General features: G+C 40.6%; 1 protein-coding gene and 1 non-coding gene across 10 annotated transcripts in view; both read left to right on the top strand.

The window, feature by feature from the left end:
• Positions 1-20,799, top strand: part of SGMS1 (sphingomyelin synthase 1) — a 315,346-nt gene that overhangs the window by 19,406 nt on the left and 275,141 nt on the right. For 8 of the 9 annotated variants that reach the window (XM_073019152.1, XM_073019156.1, XM_073019159.1 and 5 more), the window contains exon 2: positions 15,544-15,638. The exons of the other annotated variant lie outside the window; for it this stretch is intronic. The gene's annotated coding sequence lies outside the window, so the exon portion shown is untranslated. The remainder of the gene's footprint in view (positions 1-15,543; positions 15,639-20,799) is intronic. 9 annotated transcript variants of the gene reach the window in all.
• On the top strand, positions 14,775-14,835 carry LOC119628182 (U7 small nuclear RNA). The gene has a single exon (XR_005244486.1). It is a non-coding gene; the product is annotated as a U7 small nuclear RNA (small nuclear RNA).

The following is a 20,799-nucleotide window of genomic DNA, read 5'->3' as shown; positions in this document are numbered from 1 at the left end:
GCTTCCAGCTTTGTAGTAACAGAAGTGAAATGTTTTGTACCTTTATAGGCCTGATAAAAATCAGATGTGATTAACTGGTGGTTTTAACAATGCCAGTCAAATCTGTTTGTTTACGTTGCTCACATTTTCTAAAGGCACATGATCTATCTGAAGATGGAGGCTTGTCTGTGAGTTTACTGACAGCATTGTGTACTGCGTTATATTTGTATTTCTTGTATGATCTTTTTAGTCATTTTTTTGAGTCTGTCTTGGTCTTTTAACTGATGGGTGTATGTGTGGATTTGTAGGGATAAATAATCTTTCTTCCTTTTTGTGGAGTTGATAAATCAAGGACTTTTTGAGTCCTTGATTTAAATAGGTGACCTCTGGAACAAAGTAAACACACATGTTTAATACTTAGTCATATAATTTATACATTTGGCAATCAGTCAAAGACTCCATTCCAAAGAATAACCATGAAACTATTTGAATAAATTTTTTGTTTCAGCATGCAAGATATAATCAAAGAAATGTGTCTCTGGGAAAAAAGATAATTGCGGTTCTTTTGTGCCATTAAAATTTCAAGTGTAGTGAGCTAACCTGGTGCTGTATCAGACATCTAGGCAAATAATTGCCTGTTTGCTGTTGGAGTCTGTTATATGTTATGCATTTTTGGTGGCTCTCTACAGTTCTGGTTCTCTTATCTTCCTAATAGTTCCTCTTTAGACACTGTCCCTGGAACCTCTGCTTGGGTTGCACATGTAAACATCACCCACAGTTCAGCCCTGGTGGTGAGCAGCCTGTTACGTGCAGGCTCACGTGGGGGACCAGTTTGCTGTCTTTTGGGTGGGGTGTCAGGTTTATGAGGGTCCAGCTGTTGGAGGGCTCTGATTATGTGGTTTTGACTCAGCAATTTCCTTACTGTCTGGGAGGTGTGGTCAGAGCGTAGACTGTGTGGCAGGAAGTGATAGAAAAGAAAATTGTACAGTGCCGTTTTTGTACTGAGACCCCTATTTTAGGAATAAACTCTAGGGGTCAGAAATGTTGATGTTTAGATTAAATCTGACTTTTTTCATTTTCTGATCTATATTTTGTTTCCAGAATAGTTAATGTAACTCCTACTAGAATAAACAATGGCATATATTTCAAGTTTAATGTTATTCTACATTTTTGAAAATTTAGTAAATAATAAAATCTTAACCTGTTCACATATGCTGTAGCTTGTCCTGCCCCTCTGTCTACATGTGGAAGATAAATTTCGTTCACTCTTCACAGTCACAAGTGTTTAAAGATAAATAACATTAGAAAGTGATTTTACCAATTCTTTTTCTTTTGACAGGTTTGTTGCTGACTACAACTTTAAAGTCCCTTCACAGGTTAAGGCTGTTCAATTTAAAATAATCATGCAGTGTTTCTTTGATGACTGCAGTGTGTTGTGCAATTTAGTTTTTTTTAACCCCTCAATTTTTTTGTTGCCTTGAGTTACCATTTGGAGGTACTGTTTTTGATACTGTATCTCAAGACTGATTTCTTGGATTTTGTGTGCGTGTTTTTTAAATTTACTGGACTTCCTACTAGAGACTTCTTGCTCTGTAAGATCCACTCCTTTGTGGGAGCCTAGAAGTTATGAGAAGTAAGAGAAGGAGTATCAGATAGTGAGAGGTGTGCATCATGGTTAAATGAAAGCAAAACCAAGGTGTTTGACTCTTAGCAGAGAGAGATTTGGAAACTGGCTCTGTTACCCATGGTTCAGCCCTGGTGGTGAGCAGCCTGGGCTCCAGACTGTCACCAGCAATGCAATCAGTGGATGTTGAGCAAATTACTTAAGTTGAGGAAATTACTTAAGTTGTTTGAATCTTAACTTCCTCATCTGTAAAATGCTCATCCTACAGGTTTGTTAAGGGATCATATTTGTAAGACCCCAGCACACTGTAGATGTAGAATAAAATGGTAGTGGTTATTATTAGGGCTTCCTCTTCAGAGGCAAAAAGGTTTTAGAAGGTGGTTATGTTTTTCTGGTATTTTATTTTATCATTTGCCATTGCAGAGGATAAGGAGTTGGAAATGAGGACAGCCTAGACTGGCTGAGAACCTCATTGTGTTGCTCAATTGAATCCCATCATCTAAACTTGTTCATTTTCATCTTTTCTCCTGATTGTTTTGTCTGCTGTGGAGCATGATGTTAAAAACAAAATAGATCACTGTAAAATTTTCTCTATCCAGACACTTTGGAAATAAGTTAGTCTGACAAAGCAATTGTTTCTGTAGAGAGTAGAGGCTTTATGTTTATTTTCTTCTCATTACAAATGTTTTTATTGTTAAAATATTTTAAATGTTCTGGAACCTACAGAGAATAATACAATAAATGCATATATATCCAGCTTCAGTTTTATCAAATGTTAACATTTGATGTGTTTGCTTTATGCATGTGTGCGTATTTATTTATTTAAAAAATAAACGTCACATTTTCAGTATAAGTTCAGGGACTTCAGTCAGTGCCCTCTCGTGCCTAGGAGAGTGCCTGATAAGTGTTTAGTCGGCAGTCTCCAAATAAACATTGTGCATCTTCTCCAGTAGCTTTCTCCTCCCTTCTTCCCCTGATGTAACACACAGAAAGATATTGAGCAGGGAGAAGTATCATGCTTGGTTCAGCCAGTGACACAAGTGTTAGTTAAGTAAGGACTGAGTTAAATAAGGACTACCCTGAAGGAACTTTAAATGCTATGACATAAGGTAGGACAGTGAATTCAGAAGTAGTTCCCATGGGAAGCAGAACATTCTCCCCTTATTTGGAGAGCCACAGAGTGGCTGGTTATTGGAAGTAGTCATTGGAACGAACTTGAAGAAGCAGAGATGGGGCAGGGCTTTCCAGGCTGACAGGATCATTGACTGACAGCTCAGCAGTGGGAACAGTGTTTGGAGAGATTAAAATGAGGTGATTCAGAGTTGCCTGAACTCTGTTATCAGAGGCAAGTATCAGGAGAAGAATAAAGTGGCCAGAGAACAGGTATTGGTTGAGTATCCCAAATCTGAAAATCCCAAATCTGAAATGCTCCAAAATCCAAAACTTTTTGATCACTAACATGACTCTACAAGTGGAAAATTTCACACCTGACCTCATGTGATAGATTGCAGTCAACACAGTCAAAACTTTGTTGCATGCACAATATTATTAAAAATATTGCATATAAAATTACCTTCAGGCTATGTGTAGAAGGTGGATAGGAGACATAAATGAATTTAATGTGTAGACTTGTGTCCCATTCCCAAAATATCTCATTATGTATATGCAAATATTCCAATATCACAAAAAAATCCCAAAATCCAAAATACTTCTGGTTCTAAGCGTTCTGGAAAGAGGGTAACCAACCTGTACTACATGTGATGAGTAGGGTTAGGCCCTTACTTAATGGAGTAGAATAGCATACTAGAAGAAGAGCTGAGGCTGTGGAAGCAGACTATCTTGGATTAAAATCTAGTTCCTCTTTCATTGGCTGCAAGGCCTAGGTAAGCCACTTAACCTCTCTGAGCTTCAGTTCTGATGTCAGGTATGTTCTCACTTTGGCTACAAGAGGTTAAGAGCTTGGAAGTGGGTTCTTGCCTAGCCATTCCATTCTGTCTTAAGTGGTCCTCTTATCTATGGAAATTTCAAACAGGCAGCTAAATGACGAGAAAATTAAGACTTTTTGGTTGGTCACAAATGTACGAAGTGACTTCCTTTACATGAGGTCATTTATCAAATGACACAAGTACAATGTGAAATTGTCTTGCCTGCCAAATCTGTACTTCTTCCTGTATCTTGTGAAAAAGTCCAACATCCTCTTAGTCATCAAGACCGAACCAAGGAGTCATCTACAATTCCTCTTACCCCTGCATCCTTCCAGTCACCAAGCAAGTTCATTTGACCTCTGTATTCGCTCGTTCTCGAGCCCCTATAAGTTGGTGCCTGGATTTCTGCTACAGCTGCCCATTTGCTGCCCGTCTTCATTTCATCTTCCCAGCTGTGGTCGCAGTCCTCTCTCTAAACTGCAAGGATGATCATGTTAGCCCCTGCTTAAAAACGTATCTGTGGTTCCTTGGCCCACGGGCGAAGACCTGAGAGTCCTAGTTGAAGACGTGGAAGACATGGGTTTTTATTGTCATGCCCTCTCATCTGCCTTCCTGTCCCTGGTGGTTCGTTGCTGCTCTGCTGCCTCACCCTTGCTTCTGTCTTCTGATTTATCCTCATCTTCCTAGACTCAGTTCTTGGCTATTTATGCATAGTGGTTTCCAGAGTAGATGTGCTTGAGAACACAGCCTGTTTTGTCAAAAATTAACGTGTTCTTAGTATCCAGCATGGTGTCTGACACACAGAAGACTCTCAAAAAGGTTAGTGGAATAGAAATGGATAAGAAATGACTTTTCTATCTTCACCCAACCAGGAGGACTGAAGCTGGGTAACAAAAACATTCTCTCTCAGCACCTTTCTGTCTCCATCAATTCAGCATCTGCTCAACAGCCCAGCTGTTGATGGGAGAGAAGCATATGGTTGACTTGAAAGAGGCAGCTGGGATGTGCTTGGGTGTTCAAATATGTTCATTCCCCTTCCCCCATATAGAATAGCAGTAATAACACCTTCTATTTGTATTTGCATTCTCCTTGAGTGCTTCCACAGACATGATCTCATCTGGGCATGTCACTAATAGCCTGAGTGCTAGATGGAGAATGTGATTGTCCCCATTTTGTAGATGCAGAATAGGAGGTAAAAAGGAGTAAATATATTTGCTCAAAGTTAGTGAATTGTTAGTGGTGGAACCAGACTTCAAGCCCAAGCAAGTCCACTTCTCTTTTCCCTCCTCTTTCATAGCCAGCAGAACCAGGTTATATGAAACTGATGTTTTTACATGTAATCATCAGAAAGGAAAATTGGCAAAAGTAGTTGTGTTTGAAAAGTTTACTCTGTGTCAACTTTGCATGCAGGCATTCTTTGTAACTGTTAATTTCCCCCATCCTTTGGTTCTAGTTAAGTGCTCAGAGTTATATGTCTCCTTGGGGTCACTTGGCTGAAATAGCTTGAAGCACGTGAAATAGTGTCCTGAGGCTCGCTCTGGATAGAGATGAAGGATTTGTCACATTTCAGTTGGTCAGTTTGAGAAAATTATTGACTTTAAGCTATTTCCTTGCCTGACAAAGTAACAATAATAAAATCTTAGTACTTCTTTCTTTCTTTATTTTATTTTTATTTTTTTCTGAGACAGAGTCTTGTCTGTTACCCAGGGTGGGGTGCAGTGGCGCAGTCTTGGCTCACTGCAACCTCTGACTCCCAGGTTCAAGCAATTCTCTTGCTTCAGCCTCTTGAGTAGCTGAGATTACAGTCGTGTGCCACCATGCCCAGCTAATTTTTGTATTTTTAGTAGAGATGGGGTTTCCACTATGTTGGCCAGGCTGGTCTCGAACTCTTGACCTTGTAATCTGCCCACCTCGGCCTCCCACAGTGCTGGGATTACAGGCGTTCTTAGTACTTCTTAAGTTAACATTAAGTACTTCTTTTTTTTTTTTTTTTCTTTTTTTGAGACGGAGTCTCGCTCTGTCGCACAGGCTGGAGTGCAGTGGCTGGATCTCAGCTCACTGCAAGCTCCGCCTCCCGGGTTTATGCCATTCTCCTTCCTCAGCCTCCCGAGTAGCTGGGACTACAGGCGCCCGCCACCTCGCCCGGCTAGTTTTTTGTATTTTTTTTTAGTAGAGACGGAGTTTCACCATGTTAGCTAGGATGGTCTCGATCTCCTGACCTCGTGATCTGCCCGTCTTGGCCTCCCAAAGTGCTGGAATTACAGGCTTGAGCCACCGCGCCCAGCAACATTAAGTACTTCTTAAGTATACATTCCATTCTGTTAGTGGAATGGTGTCTTCTAGAATTCTGGAGTCTTTGAATAAACTTAAGTAGGACAAGTAAAAAAAAAAAAAAGTCTCCCCAGCACTTAACAGTCATATTCTTAATTTCCAGGAATTTCTAAATTTTGAAAATTACAGTCTCTGAACTGGGCTATTGCAGGGAAACTGTTCCTACATGTTTTATTAAATTCTATATTCTTAGCAGCAAAGATGAAGAAGGCAGAGTGAGACTGAAAATGCAAGGGCAAAGGCAGTCAGGACACAACCAAGATATGCAGACAATGTGCAAGTTTTGGATGGGAGCTTTTTTGTTACTGTTTTTTGTTACTGTTTTTTTGTTACTGTTTTTTGGCAGTCACTCTGTTGATCACATGAAAATCTGTGTAGTTTTCTGTTTATCAGTCCTCATTCTTTTTGTCTGTTTCAACATTTGATTCTTGAGTTATTCCAGCTCTCTTGTCCCCAGTCCCTGTGAAACCTCTCTTCTCTTGGCTTCCATTGTACAGTGGAATGGTATTCTGGGTCTCCTATCTTTTCTCTGCTATTGGCTACTTTCATGACCTCACTTTACCATTCAGACATGTTGATAGTTTCACTTTATTTTATTCTTTGGTGATATTTGTGCAGATGTACACTATTTTTTTTTCATGTCTGGGTATTTCTCCTTATTTGTTTTGTGGTCTTCCTAGACTCAATAGCTTTAAATAAATTGACCTTAGAATGTCTTAGAAAACACCTTCAAGATCACATGCTTCATTGTTCATTTTAGAGGTAGGTAAACTAAGGCTCTGGGAGGTGATGTGACTTGCATAATTTCATGGAGTCACTCATTTGGTGAAATCAGGCTAGAAACCAAGGTCCTTGACCCTCAGTACTTCTTAGAGCCTCTTTTTATTTCTGATACCCTGACTCCTGATGGTCTCCTGTCCCATGATTGTTCCCTTGGCAAGGGCCTTCAGAGTTATATGACCCTCATGTTTCACCCCTTCTCCACAACTGTCAGATATCCAGCCATTCACCAAGACCTATCAGTTCTTTCTATGATTTTTAAATGCTACTTTTTAGTAATTTTTAAATTTTAAAAATTTAAAATTCAGTAAAATTCACTTTTTGGAAGTGTATAGTTCTGTGCTAGTTAGTTTGGGCTGCTGTAACAAGAGTACGATAGCCTGGGTAGCTTAAACAACAGACATTTATTTCTCAGAGTTCTGCAAACTTGAAGTCCGAGATCAGGGTGCCAGCTAGTGTGATTGGGTTCTGGTGAAGGCCCTCTTTGGGCTCCACAGATGGATGCCTTCTTACTGTATCCTCACATTCAGAGAGAGAAGTCGTCTCTCTTCTGTCCTGTCTCTTCTGATAAAGGCATTAATTCCACCATGAGGGCTGCCCGCTTATGACCTTCCCAAAGGAGTCTTCTGAATACCATCACATTGGGGACTAGGGTTTCAACATATGAATTTTGTGGGGCGGGGTAGTGGAGGCAGGGCACAAGCATTCAGTCTGTAGCAAGTTCTGTGAATTTTTTTTTTTTTTTTGAGACGGAGTTAGTTCTGCTCTTGTTGCCCAGGCTGGAGTGCAATGGTGCTATCTCGGCTTACCGCAACCTCTGCCTCCTGAGTTCAAGCGATTCTCCTGCCTCAGCCTCCTGAGTAGGTGGGAATACAGGCATTTATCACCAAGCCTGGCTAATTTTGTATTTTTAATAGACACATGGTTTCTCCAGGTTGGTCAGGCTGGTCCCGAACTCCCAACCTCAGGTGATCCACCTGCCTCGGCCTCCAAAGTGCTGGGATTACAGGTGTGAGCCACCACGCCTGGCCAGTTCTGCAAATTTTAACACAGACATTAATTCATGCAACTACCACTACAAATAGCATATGGAACAATTTCATCACCCTTCAAATTCTCTGGTGCTGCCTTTTTGTAGTTTAAATCCTCTTTCCTGCTGAACTCCTGGCAATACTGATCTGTTCTCTGCCTTTGTAATTTGTTCTTTGTAAAACTATTATATAAGTGGATTATACAGACTTTTTGAGACTAGCTTTCACTTAGCATAATGCATTTGAGATCCATCCACGTTGTGTGTATCAAAGGTTTGTTCTTTTTTATTACTGACTAGTATTCTGTTGTATGGATGTGCCATGGTTTGCATACGTATTCACCCATTGCATTCCCAGCAGCAGAATATGTAAATCCTAGTTGACTTGTATTTTTGCTGGCATTTGATATTGTCAGTTTATGCAGTTCAGCCATTCTAATAGGTGTGTAGTGGTATTTCATGATGGTTTTGATTTACATTTCCCTAATGATTAATGATATTGAACATCTTTTCATGTGTTTGACTTTCATACATCTTGTACCCATTACGATACGTGTTATGCTCATTGTCATTATCATAACCCTCTTCTAGGTGGTTATTATACCTTTTTATATCAACATGGTTTCTCATCTACCACAGGATATTCCAAGGTCAAAGCGCTGAGCCAGGGACTTTATGTACATAATCTCATTTTATCCTTAAAATCTTTGTGAAATTAGTAGTGGTTTTTATTTTTGTGGTGGAGAAAATAAAGACCCCGTGTTCAAAACATACTGAGTGCCTACCATGTGCAACGAGCCAGTTATACCCATTTGCTAGTCCTGTGGGACTAGCAGTCACTGACTTTAAGCAAGTCAGTGAACTTCTATGAGTCAATTTCCTTTTCTGTTGAATAGGGGTCTGAATTATGATATGTTCTCTCAGGGTTGTTGAGTGAGGGGTTTTAAGGAAGAATGCAGGAAACATGCTGAGCAGGAGATCTGGCTCATGATGTATTCTGAGTAAATGTTAGCAATAGCTGCTTCTGTGTTCTTCAAACACCTCATACTGACCTGAGGTGGTTTCTCTCCCTCCCTGGCTACTTTTCTAGTCAGTAACATAAAGGTTAAGTGTGCCAAATGTTTTACTTTGAGTCCATTCCAGCTCCAATGTTTATGTAAAAAATGATATCATAAAGGGTTGATCTAGTTAGGAAGGTTATTATTGTGCTTATAGTAGGCCAGAATGTGGAAACTATAATATTAGTAAAAAAGAAATTGGGCTGGGTGCAGTGGCTCACGCTTGTAACCCCGGCACTTTGGGAGGCAGAGGTGCGCAGACCACCTGAGGTCAGGGGTTCAAGACCAGCTTGGCCAACATGGCGAAAGCCTGTCTCTAGCTGGGTGTGGTGGTGAATGCCTGTAATCCCAGCTATTTGGGAAGCTGAGGCAGGAGAATCACTTGAAACAGGGAGGCGCAGGTTGTGGTGAGCCAAGATCGCACCGTTGCACTTCAGCGTGGGCAACAAGAGTGAAACTCTGTTTTAAAAAAAAAAAAAAAAAAAAAAAAAAAAAAAAAAAAAAAATCGTGATACAAGTAAGATCTTTTAAAAATTATTAAATCATCCATCTTGAATTATGTGGGGCTTTATATATGGAAGTGAGAATATGTTTAAAATTACCTTCCTGCTATTTCCTGCTAGATTTCTGGGGCTTGTTTTCTCTTAATCTTGCCATTGCCAAGCATATATCTGGTGCCTGCTGTGTGCCAGGTGTTAGTCTCTCTAATCCTCACAGCAACCCTTTGAAATAAAAGATATCCCCATTTTACAGAGGCAAGCATTGTGCCTGAGAGGCCAAGTGCCCTGCCCAGTGTAACCTAGTCATCTTCTGACTGAGTCCTCTGCTCTTATCAGCACCCACTCTGCCTCAGTCTCATTGTGATGGGGGCATGGAAGCTGCTGCCCACCATCACTAGGAACACTGGCGCACCTTCCCCCAATATGCATCTGTTTCCTTCACGGGGACTGTATCCAGGACCTTAAGGTTACACTTGCCTACCACAAGCCCTGAAATTAGGTGGTTTTGTTTTGTCCAAAAGGCCCACTGTGGAAACTGCATGAACTTTGAAGTCATGAGGTTCAAGTGGTGCCTCCACCATTTTATTTTACTGCCTATGTGATTTTGGCCAAGTTACTGAAACTCTCAGAGCCTGTGATTCTTCAGCTATAAAATGGGAATAATACATGCCTGGTAGAGATGTGGACAGAATTAGAAATAACACAGTAGGCTGGGCACAGTGGCTCATGCCTGTGATCCCAGCACATTGGGAGGCTGAGGCTGCTGGATTACCTAAGGTCAGGTGTTTGAGAACAGCCTGACTAATATGGTGAAACCCCGTCTCTACTTAAAATACAAAAAAATTTGCCGGGCATGGTGGCATGCACCTGTAGTCCCAGCAACTCATGAGGCTGAGACAGGAGAATTGCTTGAACCCGGGAGGTGGAGGTGGCAGTGAGCCAAGATCGTGCCACTGCACTTCAGCCTGGGCAATAGAGCGGGACTCCATCTCAAAGGAAAAAAAAAAAAAAAAGAAAAGAAAAAAAAAAAATGCTATAGAGTGCTTAGGACGTTGTAGATGCTTATTAACTGTTAGCTACCATCATCACCATTGCAGGGCCTTCTGACTTGTCTTAGGGGACTGAAGAAGCTGTCCAGAGTAGTGATTAAAGAATATGGGCTCTGGAGTAAACTGCTTGGGTTTAAATCCTTGTTCTACCACTTACCAGCTGTGTGACTGTGCATAACTGAATTCCTTGTACCTCAGTTTCTTCCATCTACAAAATGGGAATAAATAACAATTTCTACCTTGTAGGGATAAATGATTTTAAAGAGATGAGAACTGTCAGGAAGTTGAGTTGAAATGAACTTATTTTGATCATCTACTGACATTGTTTCTTCCCATGACATATAAATCTCTTTTAAATTTATAACACTTCTTCTTTCTTTCCTACTCAAATTGAATTTCTCATTATTTGTATTTGATGCTGATAAAAACATTTGCTGTCACATTTTTCCTAGAAATGCAGATTAAATTGCAAAAATTACTATTTTCATCTAAGAAATTGGATTAACTAAACCTATAAAGCACAGTTTTCTCATAGAGAAAATAATTGAGAATTTTTTGTAGAATCACAATAAATAAAATCAGGTGTAGTAAATAACAATTTTATAGGTAAAAATATTTAAAACCCTAACCAGCTGCCTGTTTAAAAAAACACACATACATATTCCATTATTTCACAGAAATTATTTGATTCTCCTGTTTTGATCTTGAATTTGGCTGGGTTGCGTGTGAATTACTCTTTTTCTCCTTCAAGATGATACCAGTCAGGTGGGCCCATAGTATGTGAATCTACCAGGAAGAAAACAGTCTCTGAATTTACTGTATGTCTAGAAATCAAATTTGACTTACACCCGCAGGCAGTATAGGGTGTTGGCTGGGTTCGCATCATTATTCTGAAGTCTGTACTGATGTCCTGTGACTAATATGTTCCAGCTGTCTAGGTCACTGCTTTGGAGTACTATTTATTTGCAGTAGTGATGCTGCAAATAGGAAAAGCTTTCCCTTTTGTTGGTTGAAAGCTTTCCTGGTAATTAGCAAAACAAGCATGCCTCTTATTTGGAGAGAAACTGGAAAGGAGGCTAAAGAGTCAATTGTACACAACCACTTTGGAAAACAATTTGGCATTAGAGGAGTTGAACACGTGCAATCCGTAGCCCAGCTCTCCTCGCCTAGGTATATAACCCTGGAGAAATTCTTGTCTGTGTGTATCAGAGGACAAGCAGTAGAATGTAAATGGCAGCATTATTCAAAGTAGCAGAAAATTGAAAAATTCCCAGAGGGGTCCCCAACAGTAGGACAGAGCAGTAAATTGTGGGTATGTTCACACAATGAGAACTGTATCGTGGTAACAAAATGAATGAACTAAAGCCACATGATTCACAGGGATGAATCTCAAAATCTTAAGAGGCAAGTCTAGAAGAGCACATACAGTATCGCTTCACTCATATTAGGCTTAGAATCAGCAAATCACAACATATTGATAGCACATATGTGGCAAAACCATAAAGATGAGCCAAGAAATGATTGACTTAAAATTCAGGCCAGTGGTAAATCTTGGTGGTGGAAGTGGTGGTGAAGGATGATTGGGAGACATGTAATCAGGAAAGACACACACACACACGGCTTCCAAAAAAAGAAAAAAAAAATCTAAACACCGACTGGTATTAGGTACGTGCGATTTATTTTATTATTCTTTATACCTATATATGTTGTTAGGTTAGTTATCACTGCATAACAAACCTCAAGACTTAGCACCTTAAAACAATAATACATATTTGTCATCCCACATAGTTCCCATGAGTAGGCCAGGAATTTGGGAACAGCTCAGCTGGGTGGTTCTGACTCGCAGTCTCTCATGAGGTTGCAGTCAAGATGTCAACTGAAGCTGCTGCCATCTATCTGAAGGCTTGACTGAGGCTGAAGGATCTTCCAAGATGGCTCACTAACATGGCTGTTGCCAGGAGGCCTCAGTTCCTTGCTGGTTGTTGGCAGGAGGCCTCAGTTCTTTCCCACGTGTACTTCCGCAGAGCTTCTTGAGCGTGTCCTCATATCAGAACAGCCAGCTTCCCTCCCAAAACAGAGATGGAAGGTGGAGTCTTTGGACTTTTGCAGCCTCACGCCGGCATTTCAGCAATATTGTAGTGGTTCCCACATGCCAGCCCTGTTCCGTGAGGGGCGGGACTATACAAGCGCATGAATACCGGGAGAAGGGTATCACTACGGCCATCTTGGAGCCTGGCTACCACAGTTAACGCACTTTTAAGTATAGTATATTTCACAGTAAACATTTTTTTAGAAGCAAACTAAATTGGTGAGCTCATTTTTCTTTAGTAATAGTGCACACATCCATTTAAATGAAAAGTTTTACAGATACTGAACGTATTACCAATTAGTATGGGTTTAAAGAAATGTCAGTGATGTAGCTGAGCATTTCAGTGGCCTAAGCTTGCCTGACAGGAATGTGCCTGAGGCAGTGGAGTGGAAGGGAAGGGCCATGAGGAAAGGAACTTCAGTAATGCTTGTCCTGAGATCTATGGTGGGAGATGGGATTATATGTGCCTGGACTTCATTCTGCCTGTACCTAGATCTGGCAACAATCTGAGACTCTTGATTTTGAAGATAATTCTCCAGGTGAAGGGCCATTGTGATATTAAAGTCTGTTCCTGCCCCACTCTTTTTCCCAAGACCATCTTTAATGAAAAAGGAGAGAGGGTCCACCCCTTGCTACTCACCCCCACGTCTAAGAGCATTGCCAGAAATGACCTGGGCAAGCAAGGACAGGGGCCTTAGTTTAAAAATCCACACAACGATTACATTCTAATCCATAATTTATACTTGTTTTAATATTAACAACTTTTAAATTATTGATTCATTTGCTTAACCTTCCCTCACCAAAATCTTTGAGTAACACTGATGTTTCTGGAAACCATGTCATGTTTATTTTTCTTTAGCTTTGTTTAGCTCTTGGCATAACTTCGTAGTATTCCTGGGGGTCCAAGGGCTCTGGGTTGTGAGGCAGTGAGTCGCACCATCTCCCCTTTGTGGATCCTAACATCCTCGTGAACAGGTGTTGCAGCCGGAAGAGGTTCTTTCCATTTTTAATGAAGCTAAAAAGTGGAGAAGCCCTCAGGTGAGGAAGCAGCTGGAGGAGGTTCTCTCCATTTTTAATGAAGCTAAACGGTGGAAAAGATAGGCCTGAGAGCCAGGTGCACGGGGTTCCAGACTGGCTTTCTTTACGCTTTTGTACACCAGTACTTTGCGTGTTAGTCATTGATACTGCTAACCCTCTGTGTGTACAGAATTCTGGTGATTAGCAGATGAAGCGCCAAGAAAGGCCATCATGCAGAGATGTCACATTCTCCCCAACTGTAATTTTGAGGCTGCTTCCATCTTTATTTGCGGAGCTGTGTCGGTGGCATTATATTCTAGTGTATTTTGCATTTTATAAAAATGAAAGGAAAATCCTCAACAGCAAATGATAGCCTTTCATTATGATGAGTATACAAATTGCCAGGGATGCAGTGCGATGCTTGTTTTCCCTCCGTTTGTGAACAGTGTGCTCTTTTGAGGAAGAAGGAAAAAAAATAAAGTGCATATATATATATATGTATATAACATATATATATAAATGCAAAAATACATTAAGGGTTATTGTGTCTACAAGAGAAGTATAATTACTAATAGTATTTATAGTAATTGGTAATAATGATTATAGTATTAATGGTACTATTAAGAAAGATTATGAATATATGCTTTCAGGGAGCACACTGCAGCGCCCGGCTGCCTCCCTGGCGTGATGTGTTGTTTGGCCATTTGGCTGTGGGGTTGGTTTTAAGGAAGCATCATGTTCAGGGGCAGCAGGGTGGAGGTGACCTGTACCGTGAGACAAGCCCGGGGCTTGGGGTCAGAAGACAAATAGTAGTTTCATCTCTGGTGCTTTCTAGTTGGATATCTTTTGTCAGATATCATCTCTGACACTTAGCTGCCTTCTCTGGAAAATGGGATCCATAAACCCTGCTTACCTCACAGGGCTGTGGGGAGGATCAAATGTGATGGGTAATGCCAAAACAGAAGGTATTGTGGTGGCAATAGGAGTATGACTTTCAGGCCACGATACCACTTTGCCACAAACTTGTGTGTATTGTAGTTGAGTGTACTGTAGATTGGATCTGAATATCTTTGCTGGAAAGGATTTGAAGAGGTTCAGCAATTCCTGTGTGGTTCTAGGCGAGTACATGGATGCCTTCTAAGTGTGGTCTCAGAAATCCAAGGTCAAAGTAAAGCTCAAGTCATTGACGCTCCAGTTTTTGTTAGAGTGGATGTTTGGGCTACATCACTGCCCTGAAATTGTTGTGATTCGACAGGAATTGAGGCAAACCTTCAGCTATAAGATGAAGACCTCATGCATGGTGACTATCGGGAATAATAATGTATATTTGAATTTGCTATGACAGTAGACCTTATGTGTTCTCACCACACACACACACACAAATCGTAACTACACTGTACGGCTCTTTTAGAATTTATCTAGCAAGTTTTCTGGTTTTTACCAGAAACCTTCTCAAAGAAAAGGGAATTGTATGAGGTGATAGATACGTTAAGTAGTTTGTGGCAATCATTTCACAATGTATGTATATATAAAACCATCACCTTGTACACTTAAATATATGTAATTTTTGTCAATCATACTTTGATAAAGTTGGAGGGAAAAAAAAAGAAACTTACAGAGGAATTCCTTTATTCCAAAATTTCCTAGAGTGGGTGGGGCTGATAGTTGTTCCCCACATTCAGTATGTGATGGGATTATTTTTTCTTTTTTTCCTTTTTCCCCTATTAAAAAATTGTGGAGGCCGGGCGCGGTGGCTCAAGCCTGTAATCCCAGCACTTTGGGAGGCCGAGACGGGCGGATCACGAGGTCAGGAGATCGAGACCATCCTGGCTAACATGGTGAAACCCCGTCTCTACTAAAAACAGAAAAAATTAGCCGGGCGCAGTGGCGGGCGCCTGTAGTCCCAGCTACTCGGGAGGCTGAGGCAGGAGAATGGCGTGATCCCGGGAGGCGGAGCTTGCAGTGAGCCGAGATTGCGCCACGGCACTCCAGCCTGGGTGACAGAGCGAGACTCCATCTCAAAAAAAAAAAAAAAAAAAAATTGTGGCAGTATTTTAATTTAGAGGCTTATCATATATTAAGAACATGTTCTCAACCGAAATAGTATTAACAGTAAAAGTTCTTGGTGATAACACGTCTGTTGCTTTGCTTATTCTTGCAGCATGAAGACAGCGTGTACGATCCCTGAATGGGCTTGTGGGTATATTTAGTCATTCATTTTTGATCAGGAGAAAGAAGACAGCCATCACTTGAAAGGTAAGTAAATATTTCTATGCAGCTTTTTATCATAAAACATTTTCAACCATACTGAAGAGAGTTAAGAGAACGTACAATGAGTTCCTGCGTGTCTACACCTTAGCTTTAACAGTTATTAGCATTTTGTCACATTTTTTGGTGTGTGTATAGGTTTGTACATTTTTTAGCTGAAACACGTGGAAGTTGCAGACATCATGACATTTTTTGCTAAATTCTTGGGATGCAGCTCTTACAAATAAGGATATTCTCCCCTGAAAGACATCTTAGAACTATGTGACACAGAACTATTTAATTAAATTTATAGTTTTGTACTGAAGTGTGTAACTGGGTTATGCTCCCTTCATTGTAGATACAAATAAAGTCAGATTAAAAACATTTTTAGGACAGGTGTGGTGGCTCACGCCTGTAATCCGGGCACTTTGGGAGGTTGAAGGGAATGGATGGCTTGAGTCCAGGAGTTCAAAATCAGCCTAGGCAACAAGGTGAGACCCGTCTCTAGGAAAAATACAAAAAAAATTAGCTGGGCGTGGTGGGGCACACCTGTGGTCCTAGCTATTCATCAGGCTGAGGTGGGAGGATCACTTGAGCCCACAAAGTCGAGGCTGCAGTGAGCTGTGATGGAGCCACCGCACTCCAGCCTGGGTGACAGACAAGACCCTGTCTCAAAAAACAAAGTCCAAAACCATTTTTAATAGCAAGAACCTGTCTACAAAAAATTAAAAATTTAGCCAGTCATGGTGGCACATACCTATAGTCCTAGCTACTTGGGAGGTTGAGGTGGGAGGATCACTTGAGCCCAGGAGTTGGAGGGTGTAGTTAGCTATGATTATGCCACTGTACTCCAGGCTGGGTGACAGTGAGTCCCTCTCTCTCTCTCTCTCCCTCTGTGTGTGATTATGTAATCTACCCGTCCCTGCGATGGCTGATGTTTCAAGTTTAGGTCAGTGGCTCTGATCACCAGCCTCACCTTCTCCCTGATCAGGATTCACAAGTAGACCAGGGCTGGGTCTGATGGCTCATGCCTGTAATCCCAGCACTTTGGGAGGCCGAGGTGGGTGTATCATTTGAAGTCAGGAGTTCAAGACCAGCCTGGCCAACATAGTGAAACCCTGTCTCTACTAAAAATACAAAAATTAGCTGAGTGGTAGTGGCGTGTGCCAGTAATCCCAGCTACTTGGGAGGCTGAGGCAGGAGAATCACTTGAGCCTGGGAGGTGGAGGTTATGGTGAGCCGAGATTGTGCCTCTGCAGTCCAGTCTGGGTGACAGAGTGGGACCCTGTCTCAAAAAAAAAAAAAAAAAAATAGTAGACCAGTCTCTGTGCTCTAATGTGATCAAAGGTCTTAGTTGATGTTTTAAACTTAAACTTGTAGGAGAATGTGGAAAGAATATGAGTGGTACTGTGAAGTTGAGGTTATATAAGTTAATATATTAAAATCAGCATTACAGAGATTAAAAATGATTCCCAGCTTCATAATTTGACTACCTACATTGAAACTTTACTTAAAATCTCAAAGATATGTTCAGCTATGATTACAGTTATAGATCGTTATGCATTATAGCCAATTACACCATCAGTTATCTGTGGTTTTTGCAAGATGGCTGTCGACTGTTCTCCTTTCCAATCTCAGTTACTATTTATTTATAGTATCTTCCTCAGGTGGTCCCTGTGTATCTAAGCATTGCTTTACAGACATTTGTGTATATAAGGTTGCCTATTTAGAGCATATTTTAAAGGAAGTCTATTTAAGTGAGCCATTGAGGGCAGCAGTGGCTTCTTATACTCTCATTTCTGATTTAGAACAAAAGGTCAGTGATAGCAGTAAAGGTTCTTCAAAAGATACTGGGATTCAGAAGGAGTTGTGTCTGGAATCATGGGTAGCTTAGAATGATTGAGTTTGCTTTTTTATTCTTTGGCCTCTGTATGGTTATGCTTTGAAAAGACAAGGAGGAGTGAGTGGGACTCCACGTGAGGCAAAGGGGACTTTGAAGGATGAATGAAGGGAAGACATATGGGGCCCTGTCTAGTCCTAGACCACTGAGATATGGTGATTTAAAAAAACTTTCTACTGAAGTAGAAGATACATACAGAAAATAGATATATTATAAGTGTATAGCTCAATATAACTCCACAGATTGAACACATCCATGTAACCAGCACCCAGATTAAGAAATAGAGCATGACTAACACAATCTCATGCTTCCTTTTAGACACTTCAGTTGACTCTTAAATAGTTTGGGGATGAGGGGTGCAGTTGAAAATCCAAGTACAATTTTGTCTTCCTGAAAATGTAACTACTAATAACTTACTGTTGACTGGAAGCCTTACTGACTTACTACATAACAACACACACACACACACACACACACACATTTTTTGAGACAGAGTCTTGCTCTGTTGCCCAGGCTGGAGTGCAGTGGCATGATCTCGGCTCACTGCAACCTCTACCTCCCGGGTTCAAGCGATTCTTCCTCCCGAGTAGCTGGGATTATAGGCACGTGCCACTACGCTGGGCTAATTTTTGTATTTTTAGTAGAGATGGGGTTTCACCATATTGGCCAGGCTGGTCTCGAACCCCTGACCTGGTGATCCACCCACCTTGGCCTCCCAAAGTGCTGGAATTACAGGTTTGAGCGACCATGCCCGACCAATGACATATATTTTATGCATTCACAGCATACCTCACATTTTCTTTTTTTTTTTTTTTTTCTATTTCTAGGCTATGTGGTTTATCTGTGAGTTTTTTCAAATTGTTGCAAATCTCCAAAAAATTTTCCAATGTGTTTATTGAAAAAAATCTGCCTTTAAGTGGCCCCTTACAGTTCAAACCTGTGTTGTTCAAGAGTCAACTGTACCCTTGCTCCATGGATGACTACTCTCTTGACTTCTAGGAGCATAAATTAGTTTTGCATATGTCTTTTCTTTGTGTGTGTGTATGTGTAATATATAACGCAGATTGTACTCTTTTGTGTCTGGCTTCTCTCATTCAACAGCATATTAGATTCCTGCATATTATTGCATATAGTTTAGTTATATTACTCATTTTCATTGCTATAGAGCATTCCATTGTGGGAGAACATAACTATTTATTTATTTTACTAGATGTGGGTAATTGTTTGGGTTTACCCATCCAGGGCACCCTCCAGAGGAAATGGGAATTAAACAAGGTTTTCTCCTCGTCATGGTTATAGTGGAGGTAGTACCAGCTTGTGCCCACCTTCTGCTGTGATATGAGGGAGGAATCCAGACAGCAGCGAGAAGATTGAGACACACTTGGGAGAATTGGGTGTGGTTTCATCAGTCCTGTGCTGATTCCTGCTGCTCTTCCTGTGACTCACCATGTCCCTTCTCACATCGTTCCCTACCGGCACATGTTTTCTACGTCCTCTTCTCTGCTATTATTACTCTCCTTACAGCCCCTCCAAGGAGACTGTGCAGAACATATCAAACAACAGGCAATTGATGAATATTTGAAGTTCATTAGGTGTTGATATTAAGTGTTAGGTGAGGGACAAAGAGTTGAATGTTTTGGGCTTGCCCTTGAGGAGCCTGTAGTATAGTTATCAATTCACAGGTATGGCTGTGGGCCATATCCCTGGAAGCCAGTTGTACTGTAGAGTTCAGGGATGTAAATTCAGAGGCTTACATGGACCAGGCTGGTAATGTGACTGAAATGAATGGGGTTGCTTATAAGGAGTGATGGGCATGGTGGAGAGCAAATATATATCCTCTGCCCAAATATCAACCCAACAAACTCTGTCCAGCTTGATTTAGCAAGTCCACCACTTTCCAACCTTTAGAGAGTAGAGTCTTCATTATATAATAAGAAAGTGCTCCTCAGAGGATTTGGGTGTTTTTTATGGGCAAATTCTGTTTTTATAAATAAAGTTTTATTCAAAAAATCATGCTCATTTGTTTACATATTTTGCTAAAACTACAGAGTTGAATAGTTGCAAAAGAGACCAGGTTTGATTAGTTGCAACAGTGACCATATGGCTTACAAAGCCTAAAATATTTACTGTCTAGCCCTTTATAAAAAAGTTTGCCAGCTCCTGCTTTACTTCATAAAAGCAAGGACATAGTAATCATAACCTCTGTAGTCATGTAATAATCTGAGCCCATTAAATTTAGTGTTAATGTTCTCATTCATGTATCCATCCAGCGCATATTTGCAGAGTGCCTATTGTATTTCAGGCATAAAATAGTGATAATCAGATATGGTTCTTGGTCTTGAGGAGTTTAAGAGAGGCTCTTCTATCACTTCTTGGCCTTTTGGCTAAGATCAAGTATAGTAAAAGAGTCTCCTATGAATTTGAAATTCCATTCTATGATTGTGCTTTCTATAAATCAAAAATATGACATCGTGGTGTGGGGGCATCCCCGGTCAACTCTTCTAGTTATGCAGGTAGCGCATTTCCGTGTGCACCAACCACATGGGGCTTATTCTCAGCATTGCAGTTTTTAGAATAAAAGTATAATATGGAAATGAACTAAAAATCCTCAACTTGAAACTATTATGTCAGTTATCTTTATTAATTTTATAAACTTGATAAACACTCTACATATGATTTTTTGCTTCGGTAATGAGGAGTATGTAATGTGATGTTTGCACAATTACTGTAGTTTTAAATGTCCTAATTCTCTACATGTGGTAATCCCAGACTGTTTGAAGGTAGCCATGTCTGGAGAAGGGCTGATGAGTTTTGAAGTGCTTACTAAAGCAAGTCAAGCAGACAGCCAGTCTTGTGCTACTTTAATAATAAATCTCAATAGAAACAACAGCCAACCAAGTTAATAGAGTTTGGATAATAAAGTTTGGAGTGCAGCATAACAAATTAATCTAGCTCTGTTCATGTGCTTATCTATTTGCTTATCAAAGTCATAAAAGTTTGTTTCTTCTTAATAGGAGGATATAGGTGCGTTGTAATGAACATATAAAATACAGAAGTATTTTTTTACAATAAGGAATTTGAAACTTGTTTTTAACATCTTTTAAACCTGTGTAGCATTTTCATATGTGCTTGTATATATATATTATGGGTGAACAGTGGGGCTGTGAGTGACTGCCCATTCACCACCCCTAGACTGTCCTCAGACCAATGTAAAGGAAGCAAGTGAAACAATATCAGTGAGCCATCTTCAGCCACGATGGCTGCATCATT

Source organism: Chlorocebus sabaeus, chromosome 9, assembly GCF_047675955.1.
Source record: "Chlorocebus sabaeus isolate Y175 chromosome 9, mChlSab1.0.hap1, whole genome shotgun sequence".
NCBI classification, from domain to species: Eukaryota; Metazoa; Chordata; class Mammalia; order Primates; family Cercopithecidae; genus Chlorocebus; species Chlorocebus sabaeus.
This window is presented reverse-complemented; position numbering and strand designations above follow the sequence as displayed.